The sequence below is a fragment of the Glycine soja genome, chromosome 12 (genome assembly GCF_004193775.1).
Source record: "Glycine soja cultivar W05 chromosome 12, ASM419377v2, whole genome shotgun sequence".
Lineage (NCBI taxonomy): Eukaryota > Viridiplantae > Streptophyta > Magnoliopsida > Fabales > Fabaceae > Glycine > Glycine soja.
This window is the reverse complement of record NC_041013.1, coordinates 20,436,468-20,450,146: the sequence shown is the minus strand read 5'-3', so window position 1 is coordinate 20,450,146 and position 13,679 is coordinate 20,436,468. Positions and strand designations below refer to the sequence as shown.

The 13,679-nt window shown below is 42.1% G+C and overlaps 1 non-coding gene across 1 annotated transcript; it reads right to left on the bottom strand.

Moving 5' to 3' along the window:
- Positions 1–547: 547 nt before the first annotated feature.
- On the bottom strand, positions 548–654 carry LOC114380637. The gene has a single exon (XR_003659811.1). It is a non-coding gene; the product is annotated as a small nucleolar RNA R71 (small nucleolar RNA).
- Positions 655–13,679: the final 13,025 nt, after the last annotated feature.

Sequence of the window (13,679 nt, the reverse complement as noted above, 5' to 3'; positions counted from 1 at the left end):
ATTTCATAGATTAGTTAGGCATCATTTTATACCTTTTGATCATTCTGAGCATTCCATTACTGGTGAATCTGTGCATTCTGTTATTGGTGATTTTGAACATCCTGATCTTGAGCATTATAATTTTGAGCATTCTGATTCTGAGCATTCTGATTTTGCACATTCTGAGAACATGGCACAACCTCCACCCCGTGAGAGGACTCTAAGGGAAATGGCTGCACCTGATTTCACCTACGAAAGCTTGTGCATCCAATACCCTGATGAGGATGTCTCATATGTTCTTAAAACTGGACTGATTCATTTGCTTCCAAAGTTTCATGGCCTTGCAGGTGAAGACCCACACAAACATTTGAAGGAATTTCATATTGTCTGCTCCACCATGAAACCCCCAGATGTCCAAGAGGATCACATATTTCTGAAGGCTTTTCCTCATTCATTAGAGGGAGTGGCAAAGGACTGGTTGTATTACCTTGCTCCAAGGTCCATCCCAAGCTGGGATGACCTTAAGAGAGTATTCTTAGAAAAAAATTTCCCTGCTTCCAGGACCACAGCCATCAGGAAAGATATCTCAGGTATTAGACAACTCAGTGGAGAGAGCCTGTATGAGTACTAGGAGCGATTTAAGAAACTATGTGCCAGTTGCCCTCACCATCAGATTTCGGAGCAGCTTCTTCTCCAATATTTTTATGAAGGACTCAGCAATATGGAGAGAAGTATGATAGATGCTGCCAGTGGTGGAGCCCTTGGAGACATGACTCCTGCTGAAGCCAGAAATTTAATTGAGAAGATGGCTTCCAACTCTCAGCAGTTTAGCGCCAGAAATGATGCCATAGTCATTAGAGGAGTGCATGAGGTAGCTACAAACTCAGCTGCATCATCTGAGACTAAGAAGTTTGAAGGCAAACTGGATGCATTGGTTAACTTGGTAACCCAGCTGGCCTTGAATAAGAAATCTGTACCTGTTGCAAGGGTTTGTGGTTTGTGCTCCTCTGCTGACCACCATATAGACCTTTGCCCTTCCATGCAGCAACCTGGAGCAATCGAGCAGCCTAAAGCTTATGCTGCAAATATTTACAATAGACCTCCCCAACCTCAGCAGCAAAATCAACCACAACAGAACAATTATGACCTCTCCAGCAACAGATACAACCCTAGATGGAAGAATCACCCTAACCTCAGATGGTCCAGCCCTCAGCAACAACAGCAGCCTGCTCCTTCCTTCCGAAATGCTGCTGGCCCAAGCAGACCATACATTCCTCCACCAATCCAACAACAGCAACAACCCCAGAAACAGCCAACAGTTGAGGCCCCTCCACAACCTTCCCTCGAAGAACTTGTGAGGCAAATGACTATGCAGAACATGCAGTTTCAGCAAGAGACCAGAGCCTCCATTCAGAGCTTAACCAATCAGATGGGACAATTGGCTACCCAATTGAATCAACAACAGTCCCAGAATTCTGACAAGCTGCCTTCTCAAGCTGTCCAAAATCCCAAAAATGTCAGTGCCATTTCATTGAGGTCGGCAAAGCAGTGTCAAGGACCTCAACCCGTAGCACCTTCCTCATCTGCAAATGAACCTGCCAAACTTCACTCTACTCCAGAAAAAGGTGATGATAAAAATTTACCTAACAATTTCTGTGCAGGTGAATCTTCTTCCACAGGTAATTCTGATTTGCAGAAGCAGCACATTCCCCCTCTTCCATTCCCTCCAAGAGCAGTTTCCAACAAAAAAATGGAAGAGGCAGAGAAAGAGATCTTGGAAACGTTTAGAAAAGTAGAGGTAAACATACCTCTGTTGGATGCAATAAAGCAAATTCCAAGATATGCCAAATTCTTGAAGGAGCTGTGCACTAATAAGTGGAAGCTTAAAGGAAGTGACTGGATTAGCATGGGCAGAAATGTCTCCGCATTGATTGGTAAATCTGTTCCTCAAATTCCTGAAAAATGCAAAGATCCAGGTACATTCAGCATACCTTGTATTATAGGGAATAGTAAATTTGACAATGCCATGCTAGACTTAGGAGCTTCTGTTAGTGTTATGCCTCTGTCTATTTTTAATTCTCTATTTCTAGGTCCCTTACAGTCAACTGATGTGGTAATTCATTTAGCTAATAGAAGTGTTGCCTACCCTGTTGGTTTCATAGAAGATGTCTTAGTTAGAGTTGGTGAACTGATTTTCCCTGTTGATTTTTATATTTTGAATATGGAAGATGGATTTTCTCAAGGATCAGTTCCCATCATTCTAGGCAGACCCTTTATGAAAACTGCTAGAACTAAGATAGATGTTTATGCAGGCACACTATCCATGGAGTTTGGTGATATAACTGTTCATTTTAATATTCTGGATGCTATGAAATACCCATCTGAAGATCTTTCTGTATTTCGTGCTGAAATAATTGACCATGTTGTTGATGAATACTTGACTGATCTTTATTCCAATCTGCATGCCTCTCACTCTTCATGCATTGAGTCTGAAATTGTACTTGATCATATGTCTAAATTTGATGCTGAGAGTGAATATGAGAGTGATATTGATTGCATGTCTGGTGGTGGTGTTTTACCTCTTGAGATTGATTTTATATAGTCAGATAGGACTAACCATGTTTCAGGAAGTACACATACCTCTGACTTTCTTTATGAGGTAAAGGCTGAGAAACCATCTCCTTCTACCACTGTCCAGCCGACCACACCAGAATTGAAGCCTCTGCCATCAAATTTAAAATACGCTTACTTGGATGATAGCAAGAGTTTTCCAGTGATTATATCTGCCTCCCTTGCTGATGAGCAAGAGGAGAAGTTGTTGTTAGTTCTCAAGAAGCATAAGAAGGCTATAGGCTGGACCCTGGCGGAAATTCCTGGTATTAGCCCATCCACATGTATGCATCGAATAAATTTAGAGGATGGAGCTAAACCAGTAAGACAGCCACAGAGAAGACTCAACCCGGTGATTCTTGTTGTAGTGAAGAAGGAGATAACCAAGCTTTTGCAAGCTGGAATCATTTATCCTATCTCCGATAGCCAATGGGTGAGTCCTGTCCAGGTAGTCCCGAAGAAGACCGGCCTCACAGTGATAAAAAATGAGAAGGAAGAGTTGATTCCTACTCGGGTGCAAAACAGTTGGAGAGTCTGCATTGACTACAGGAGGCTGAACCAGGTTACCAAAAAGGACCATTTTCCCCTGCCATTCATTGATCAGATGCTTGAACGCCTGGCAGGTAAATCTCACTATTGTTTCCTTGATGGTTTTTCTGGTTATATGCAAATTACTATTGCTCCTAAGGATCAGGAAAAGACCACATTCACCTACCCCTTCGGCACTTTTGCTTATAGGAGGATGCCTTTCGGCCTGTGCAATGCCCCTGGTACCTTCCAACGGTGCATGATTAGTATTTTCAATGATTTTTTAGAAAATTGCATAGAGGTGTTTATGGATGATTGCACTGTATATGGATCCTCTTTTGATGGTTGTTTGGATAGTTTAGAAAAAGTTTTAAATAGATGCATTGAAACTAACCTTGTTCTAAATTTTGAAAAATGTCATTTTATGGTTGAGCAAGGTATAGTTTTAGGGCACATTATTTCCAATAAAGGTATTGAAGTAGATCCTGCAAAAATTTCTGTTATTTCACAATTGTTTTACCCCTCTTGTGTGCGAGAGGTGCGATCTTTTCTTGGTCATACAGGGTTCTACAGGCGCTTTATAAGGGATTTTAGCAAAGTGGCCCTTCCACTGTCCAACTTGTTGCAAAAGGAGGTGGAGTTTGACTTTAATGACAGATGCAAAGAGGCTTTTCATTGCCTCAAAAGAGCGCTGACTACCACCCCATCATCCAGGCACCCGATTGGACAACCCCTTTTGAGCTTATGTGTGATGCATCACATTATGCATTGGGGGCTGTCCTTGCTTAGAAAATTGATAAATTGCCCAGGGTGATATATTATGCTTCTAGGACTTTAGATGCTTCCCAAGCGAATTATACTACTACTGAGAAAGATCTTCTAGCCATAGTTTTTGCTCTTGATAAATTTCGATCTTATTTGCTTGGTACCCGCATTATTGTTTACACTGACCATGCAGCTCTAAAGTACTTGTTGAAGAAGGCTGATTCTAAGCCTAGGTTGATCCGATGGATGCTCTGGCTCCAAGAGTTTGACTTGGAGATCCGTGATAGGAGTGGAGCACAAAATCTAGTTACTGATCATTTGAGTCGGATCGAACGTGTATCTGATGCAGATTCACCTATTCGGGATGATTTCCCGGATGATCATTTGTATATACTGTATAGTATTTCTGACTCTCTTTCTACTACCTGGTTTGCTAACATTATCAATTATTTAGTTGCTTCTATTTTTCCTCCCTTAGCATCTAAGGCCCAAAAAGATAAAATTAAAAGTAATGCTAAGCATTTTATTTGGGATGACCCCTACTTGTGGAAATTGTGCAGTGATCAGGTTATTAGACGGTGCATTCCAGATCATGAGACTGACTCAGTCCTATTGTTCTGTCATTCTTCCGCACCGGGAGGTCATCTGGGTGTTCAAAGGACAGCTCGCAAAGTGCTTGATTGTGGTTTTTATTGGCCCACCATCTTTAAAGATGCGTGGAAGATCTGCAGCACTTGTGAGTTAGAAAGCAGGAAATACACTTACATGGCGACAACAAATGCCTCAGCAACCTATGCTATTCTGTGAGGTGTTTGATGTCTGGGGTATAGATTTCATGGGTCCTTTTCCTGTCTCTTTTGGTTATGTTTACATTCTCCTTGCAGTTGACTATGTTTCAAAATGGGTGGAAGCCAAGCCCACTAGAACTAATGATGCCAAAGTTGTCGCAGACTTTGTCAGGTCTAATCTGTTTTGCAGGTTTGGAGTACCTAAAGCAATTGTTAGTGATCAAAGAACCCATTTTTGCAACAGGACAATGCATGCCCTGCTTAAAAAGTACGGGGTGGTACACAGGGTATCCACACCATACCACCCCCAGACCAATGGACAGGCAGAAATTTCTAACCGAGAAATCAAGCGAATTTTAGAGAAGATTGTGTAGCCAAGCAGGAAAGATTGGAGTACCAGGCTTGATGATGCTCTCTGGGCACATCGGACTGCCTACAAAGCACCCATAGGAATGTCTCCTTATCGGGTTGTCTTTGGAAAGGCATGTCATCTTCCAGTGGAAATTGAGCACAAAGCTTACTGGGCAGTGAAGACTTGCAACTTCTCTATGGATCAAGCTGGTGAGGAAAGAAAGTTGCAACTGAGTGAGTTAGATGAAATCCGCCTAGAAGCCTACGAGAATGCCAAGTTCTACAAAGAAAAGACCAAGAAGTTCCATGATAGTATGATAGTTAAAAAAGACTTCAAGGTTGGGCAAAAAGTGTTATTGTATAATTCTAGGCTTGGACTCATGAGTGGTAAGTTGAGGTCTAAGTGGATTGGTCCTTTTGTTGTTACTAATGTTTTTCCTTATGGTACAGTTGAGATCAAAAGCGACTCCACAAACAAGAGCTTCAAGGTCAACGGACATCGACTTAAGCCATTCCTCACGAACCCTTCTTTAGTGGACGTAGTGGTGGAAGAGACTTCCTTACTCCACCCTACTCTTCCTCCACCATGACTTAGGGAGTTTTTCATTTCCTATCTCCTTCTTTAGTTTTATTACACTTGTCCGATTCTCTTTGATGATTTAATTGTTTTTAATCTTTTAATTGTGCTACATTGAGGACAATGTGTTGTTTAAGTATGGGGGGGGGGGGGAGTGTTCTTTGGTTTTGCTAGTTTTGTTGGTTTTGTTAATTTGTTAGTTGTGTTAATTTGTTAATGTTGTTAGTTTCGTCGGATTTTTAGTTTAATATTTTGGGTCAATTTTGTGTGCACGTACGACTTTGCATGTTTTTCTTTGAATTATAGGATATGTTCAAGAAATGGGTAATTGTTTTGAAAATAAAAGTTCTTGACATTTTGTGACTTGAAATCCTTGATTCTTCTCTACATGTCATGATAGTTTTGAAAGCTCAATTTGAAAGTGATGAGTTTACCTTTGTGAGAATTTGAGCCATCCATCATCATAATCATTTGGTGTGTTTTGCCCCATTGATTGCTTGCACAATAGCCTTGGCTAGATTCTTGTTGATGCGTCCTAATTCACATGCATATTTGGAAATGATTGAGGCAATTTTGTTCTTATAAGCTTCTAGCCAAATGGACTTACCTTGAATTAATTCCTTTGATAGCCCTTTTGAGCCTTGTTTCCCTTTCCTTGTTTTGAAGCTCACTACAAGCCTTAAGTGAAAAACCATGATATCACCATATCCTTAAGGAATTTTGGAGCTTTGGAATTGTTTTGGGAATAAGTGTGGGGGGGTTTTTGTTTCATTGGATAACTTGTTTTGTTGGCTATACTTCATGATGTATTTTGGGCCATACTTGATGTACATTGTATATTGGTTAAATGTTGGACAAGCGCAGGTTTGGGAGACGAAGGTCAAGTGGTCGCGATATACGAAGATGATGTCCCGAGTACATTGGATTTGGTACGACCATGCCCTCCTGATTTCCAGCTGGGAAATTGGCGAGTGGAGGAACGCCCCGGCATTTACGCAACGAGCATAATGTAAACCTTTACGGTTTTAAAAGCTCTATAGTTGGGCCTAGGCTTTAGAGTTTTTCCTTTGTTAAGGCTTTGTGTCTTTTGTTTTTGAATTTATAATACAAGGATCTTTCTTCATCTGTTCCTACGTCTCTACCCATTCTCATTCATTTGCATGTTTACTTCTGAAACGGCAGATCCGATGATGAGTCCCCCGAAGGTACTAATACCTGGGACCCGCTTATCAACTTCGAGCAAGAAACGAATCAAACGGAAGATGAAGGGAACGAGGATGTGGGACTTCCCCCAGAATTAGAAAGGATGGTCGCCCATGAGGACCAAGAAATGGGGCCTCATCAAGAAGAAACAAAACTAGTAGACTTGGGAATTGGCAGTGGAAAAAGGGAAGTAAAGATAGGCACAGGTATTACCGCACCTATCCGTGAAGAATTAATAATCCTGCTAAGAGACTACCAAGACATCTTTGCTTGGTCATACCAAGATATGCCCGGTTTGAGTTCTGACATTGTACAGCACCGATTACCTCTAAATCCCGAGTGTCCCCCGGTAAAGCAGAAACTGAGAAGGATGAAGCCCGAAACATCCTTGAAGATAAAAGAAGAAGTGAAGAAGCAATTTGACACTGGTTTTCTGGCCGTCGCTCGGTATCCAGAATGGGTTGCCAACATCGTACCGGTCCCTAAGAAAGATGGGAAAGTACGAATGTGTGTGGATTATCGGGACCTGAATCGGGCCAGTCCCAGGGACAATTTTCCTTTACCACACATTGATATCCTCGTAGATAACACAACCAATTTCGCTTTATTTTCCTTCATGGATGGTTTCTCCGGTTACAATCAGATAAAGATGGCGCCAGAGGATATGGAAAAGACTACTTTCGTCACCCTGTGGGGGACGTTCTGTTACAAGGTGATGTCCTTTGGACTCAAGAATGTCGGGGCAACTTATCAACGGGCCATGGTAGCTTTGTTCCATGATATGATGCATCAAGAGATCGAGGTCTACGTGGAAGACATAATTGCTAAATCTAAATCCGAGGAAGAACACCTTGTCAACCTGCGGAAGTTGTTCGAAAGGCTTAAGAAATATCAATTAAGGTTGAACCCCGCCAAGTGTACCTTTGGGGTCAAATCAGGGAAATTGCTTGGTTTCATTGTAAGCCAGAAAGGGATAGAGGTAGACCCCGAAAAGGTGAAGGCCATCCTTGAGATGCTTGAACCCCGTACTGAGAGACAAGTCCGAGGCTTCCTGGGACGCTTGAATTATATTGCCAGATTCATATCGCAGCTCACCGCCATTTGTGAGCCGTTGTTCAAGCTCTTACGCAAAAACCAAATTGATCGCTGGAATGAGGATTGCCAAGAGGCTTTTGGAAGGATCAAGAAGTGCCTTATGAATCCTCCAGTGCTTATGCCACCAGTACCTGGAAGGCCTCTCATCTTGTACATGACAATCTTAGACGAGTCAATGGGATGTATACTGGGGCAACATGACGAATCCGAAAAGAAAGAGCGCGCTGTTTACTACCTAAGTAAGAAGTTCACGACCTGTGAAATGAATTACTCCTTGCTCGAAAGAACGTGTTGTGCTTTAGTATGGGCATCCCATCGCCTAAGGCAGTACATGCTGAGCCATACTACCTGGTTGATATCCAAGATGGACCCGGTTAAGTACATCTTTGAAAAGCCAGCTCTCACGGGACGAATCGCCCGGTGGCAAGTCCTGCTATCCGAGTTTGATATAGTTTACGTCACCCAAAAGGCGATAAAAGGAAGCGCCTTAGCAGATTATTTGGCTCAACAGCCTCTTAACGATTATCAGCCCATGCATCCTGAATTCCCGGATGAGGACATCATAGCCTTGTTTGAGGAAAAATTGGACAAAGATCAGGACAAATGGACCGTATGGTTTGACGGAGCGTCAAACATTCTAGGCCATGGCGTTGGGGCAGTATTGGTCTCTCCGGACAATCAATGTGTACCTTTCACAGCCAGGCTAGGATTCGACTGCACCAACAACATGGCCGAATATGAAGCATGTGCCCTAGCCGTCCAGGCAGCAATTGACTCCAATGTCAAACTACTCAAGGTGTACGGCGACTCAGCGTTGGTAATCCATCAGATGAGAGGGGAATGGGAAACTAGAGATCCCAAGCTGATACCCTACAAAGCCTATATCAAGGAATTGGCTAAGACCTTTGATGAGATCTCCTTCCATCATGTTCCCCGCGAGGAAAATCAAATGGCGGATGCGCTTGCTACTTTGGCGTCTATGTTCCAGCTAACGCCGCACGAGGATCTACCCTACATTGAATTTTGCTGTCGTCGCAAGCCCGCGCATTGTTGCTAAGTAGAAGAGGAACGGGACGGAAAGCCTTGGTATTTCGACATCAAGCGATATGTCGTAAGCAAAAATACCCGCCAGAGATTGCCGACAATGATAAGAGGACATTGAGAAGGTTGGCAGCCGGCTTCTTCATGAGTGGAAGTATACTGTATAAGAGAAATCACGACATGACACTCCTGCGGTGTGTGGACGCCAGGGAGGCAAATCACATGATCGAGGAAGTCCATGAGGGCTCGTTTGGAACGCACGCCAACGGGCATGCTATGGCCAGGAAAATCCTAAGAGCAGGTTATTACTGGCTTACCAGGGAAAGTGATTGTTGTGTCCATGTAAGGAAATGCCACAAATGTCAAGCATTCGCAGATAATGTCAATGCTCCACCGCATCCTCTGAATGTCATGTCCGCCCCTTGGCCTTTCTCCATGTGGGGAATAGATGTCATCGGGGCCATTGAGCCCAAGGCCTCGAATGGTCATCGCTTCATCCTCGTAGCGATAGATTATTTCACCAAGTGGGTCAAGGCGGCTTCCTACACCAATGTCATGAGGGGTGTAGTGGTCAGGTTCATTAAGAAAGAGATCATCTGCCGATATGGTTTGCCAAGGAAGATTATCACGGACAACGACACCAACCTGAATAATAAGATGATGGGGGAAATGTGCGAGGAGTTTAAAATCCAGCATCACAATTCCACACCCTACTGGCCAAAGATGAATGGAGCCGTGGAAGCTGCCAATAAGAATATCAAAAAGATTATCCAAAAGATGACCGTGTCATACAGAGATTGGCACGAAATGCTCCCATTCGCATTACACGCTTACCGAACTTCAGTGCGAACGTCAACTGGGGCAACGCCGTTCTCATTGGTATATGGGATGGAGGTTGTGTTACCGTTTGAGGTAGAAGTCCCGTCATTAAGGATCTTGGCAGAATCCGGATTAAAGGAATCAGAGTGGGCTCAAACGCGCTATGACCAGCTCAACCTCATTGAGGGTAAGCGCTTAACGGCCATGAGTCATGGGCGCTTGTACCAGCAAAGAATGAAGAATGCATTCGACAAGAAAGTACGCTTGCGCAAGTTCCATGAGGGAGACCTTGTGCTGAAGAAAATGTCCCATGCTGTCAAGGACAATCGAGGGAAATGGGCCCCGAACTACGAAGGGCCTTTTGTTGTGAAGAGGGCTTTTTCCGGAGGAGCCCTGGTGCTTACCAACATGGATGGTGAAGAGCTACCTTCACCCGTGAATTCTGATGTCGCTGCATGTTCTTTATCTTTATGTGTTTTCTGGATTTCCCCCAGGGATTTCCCGTCTGCTGTATCTCTCGTTACAATCTTTCAAAGAAATGAACGTGGATTCGAGGCTTTAGTCCTCACTTTGGTTTCAAACCTTGCGTTGATTTGTGATCACCTGAGCCCTTCCGCTCAGTTCATCGGATGCCCCAAGCGCTTAATTAAAATTGAACCTAAACCAACTTTCGCTAATATTTGCTGCGTTTGAAAACATTCATGCATACGCATACGCATGCATATTGTTGTGGTAAAATAGGGGTAGGATCGTCTTGAGCTACCTTCTGGGGTGGGGACAAAACATGGACAGCAGAAACCAACAAGGTAAGACAACGACGCGGTCAAGATGGGCCAAACCTGGTTGTTTATTACTTGCAAGTACTTAGGAACGGATGCAAGTGGGGATGGAGTCACGACCGACTGATCGTTGCCCTTTCTCTGCACTAAACAAGCAGAGAATGTCGCTGCAAGGCAGCCCCGTATCCTTTGTATTCGCAGTTTTCTTTTTTTATTTGTTTGTTTTAAAAATAAGTAATCAACGCCTAATTCTAACTTAAGTAAGTTCAAGTTAGGCAAAACGCTAACCCATAAGGAAGGAGGGGGCATGGTTAATGTTCCTCTCAAAAAAAAAAAAAAAAAGAAGTGCAGGTTAGCTCGCCTGGGCGAGCCACCCCTGCACCAAAATATAAAAGTGACGAAAGGGGGGACGTTTTTGCATTCAAAAACTTCTTTTCCCCCCTTTCAAAAGTCATACCCACGGGATTTATGAGTTTGCAGCCCTAGGATCTCTATTTTTCGCATTCTTCGATTCCGTTTTGCGCTTTTATTCATCACCAACAAGTAAGTATTCCATCCTTAAGCTTTCTAGCTTTTCATTGGTGTGTTTTGATCTCCTTTTGGTGCTCTAAATTGTGGGAATGTGCTCAAATATGTGGGGCAATATTGGTTTGTTTTCTTGCTTGATTGGGTTGAGTTGGGGGTTTGTATGAGATGGCCCTAGGCCTATAATGCATTTTGAAGTAATGGGCAGTCTACTCAAGTCTAAACCATTCGGACCCCTTAGAGGTTCTAACCAAGGAGCACGCAAATCCCAAAAACGCATAGTTTCTCCCCCAAAAATAACTTCTCCTGTCGGGGAACGCATTAGATATTTACCTAAACCTGTAGGTCCTTGAGCAGATCCTACATTAGCCCCAAGACGTTGGTCTCTAACTAGAAAAGTAAATGCTTGAGCTTGAGAAGCTTCTGGCCCACATTGTCCCCGTTTTCTTGCTATTGATGCCTAAACGCGCGCCCACCAAGTGTTCGGTGAAATGCCTCAATGGCATTAGCGTGTGATTTTCATAGGGAAAGAACCCATGGGGCGTTTTGGTTTGCACATATTTTCTATTTTTTTGGGACATGCATTCAGTTTCGAAAGGGCTAGAATAATTGCTCCACATATATCCTAGGCCTAGGAACCAAAGTTTTTATGCAAAAGAACACAAGAGGAGGTGCATATTGGGTGAAGTTACCCCTTTTGGCCAGCAATCAGCTATGAGCCACGCTACAATAATTTCCCTATGCCTAGGTGTTTAGGAATTTTGCTCATCATAAATGTGTAGGTTTAGAATAGGTAGCAAAATACCTTTGGCAAGTTACACTTTGGGTGTGGTAGCAAAATACTTGGATGTATGTACATGTAATTTTTGGTAGTCAAAATGTCTCACAAAAAAAATACATATATGTTGCATGTTATGTAAAGAAAATACCATACCAAAAATGCCTGTTAATTTGAATGCAATTTTAGTCAGCAAAAGGAAATATACTTGAATTTGCATGCGGCTTTAGGTAGCAAAAACACTTGAATAAAGCATGAAATGTAGCACCTTATTGTGTAGATAGTCAAGATTCATCACAAAGTCTGTATATAGGTATTAGAAATACCAAAATGTGCACGTGTGCGATTTTTGGTAGCCAAAATGCTTTGTGTATGCGTGCGTGTAAATTTAGCCAAGGAAGTACATGTGATGTAGGTAACAAATACACCTTGGAAGTACATATAAATAATCTAGGTAACGAAGGTGCCTTGATTGTGCATGGGTGCATTTTTCTTAGTTAGGAGAATATCTTGTGCAAGTGAACGTTCGTAAGGAAATATGTGCATGAGTTTGCTCTAAATTTACATTGATGTTTGTGTTTATTGGAGGAGGTTGTATGCCATTTTTGTTTTAAGAGTAGCATTTCTTGGTAAAACTAACTTTCCAAATGTTTGCCTTCGCAGGAAATGGCCCCGAGGAAGCTTGCCTCAAAGAGGTCCAGGAAGGATAAGGCGGCCGAAGGAACTAGTTCCGCTCCTGAGTATGATAGTCACCGCTTTAGGAGCGCCGTACACCAGCAGCGCTTCGAGGCCATCAAGGGATGGTCATTTCTCCGGGAGCGACGCGTCCAGCTCAAGACGTTAAAGAAGCGCTACTAGGAGGCAACCTAGTAACTTTTAAATTTCTGCCTGCTATTTGATCACCTTTTGTTTCTCAAGTCATATTGGACGCACCTAGTTGCTCATGATCCTGGGAATTTAAATAAAACAAGCGCAAGCTCGGAAGGTAGTCATACCTCACAAAATATATATATGTATGTTTAGGTAGTGAAAATACCTTAGATATGCATGTATGTAAACAAAAAAACACTTCACAAAATATATATATGTATGTTTAGGTAGAAAGATACCTTAGATATGCATGTATGTAACAAAAAAATACTTCACAAAATATATATATATGTATGTTTAGGTAGAAAGATACCTTAGATATGCATGTATGTAAACAAAAACACACTTCACAAAATATATATATGTATGTTTAGGTAGCAAGATACCTTAGATATGCATGTATGTAGCAAAAAGATACCTCACAAAATATATATATGTATGTTTAGGTAGCAAGATACCTTGGATATGCATGTATATAGCAAAAATACCTCACAAAAATATACACATGTTTAGGTAGCAAAATACCTCATGAAAAAAAAGAAGGAAAAAAAAACAAAAACAAACAAGAAAAAGAAATAAACAAATAAAAAAAAAGGAAAAAGAGAGAAAAAAGAAAAATAAGTTGTCTAGCTGAAAAACCAACATGCTTTTGAAAAGAGATGACTTCCAACTTTTCTTTAAAGAAAAATTCGCTGATCACAGCTAGTTTTTGAAAAAAAAAATGTGTGTACACCTGAAGGGTGAATGCTGTGAAATTTTCCCGGACGCCCGAAATGGACTTGGATGAATGCACAAATGGATAAAAGAACATATTTTGGAAACGTTGGGTTGACTAAAATAGAGGAAATGAATCCTGAGCCCTAGCATCACATGACCATAAAAATTTGACACTTGAGTGTCCGCATAGGTGCATGCATGACCAGTTTTGCATAAAATTTCCAAATCATCATTTTTGCATTTGTGTCATGGAA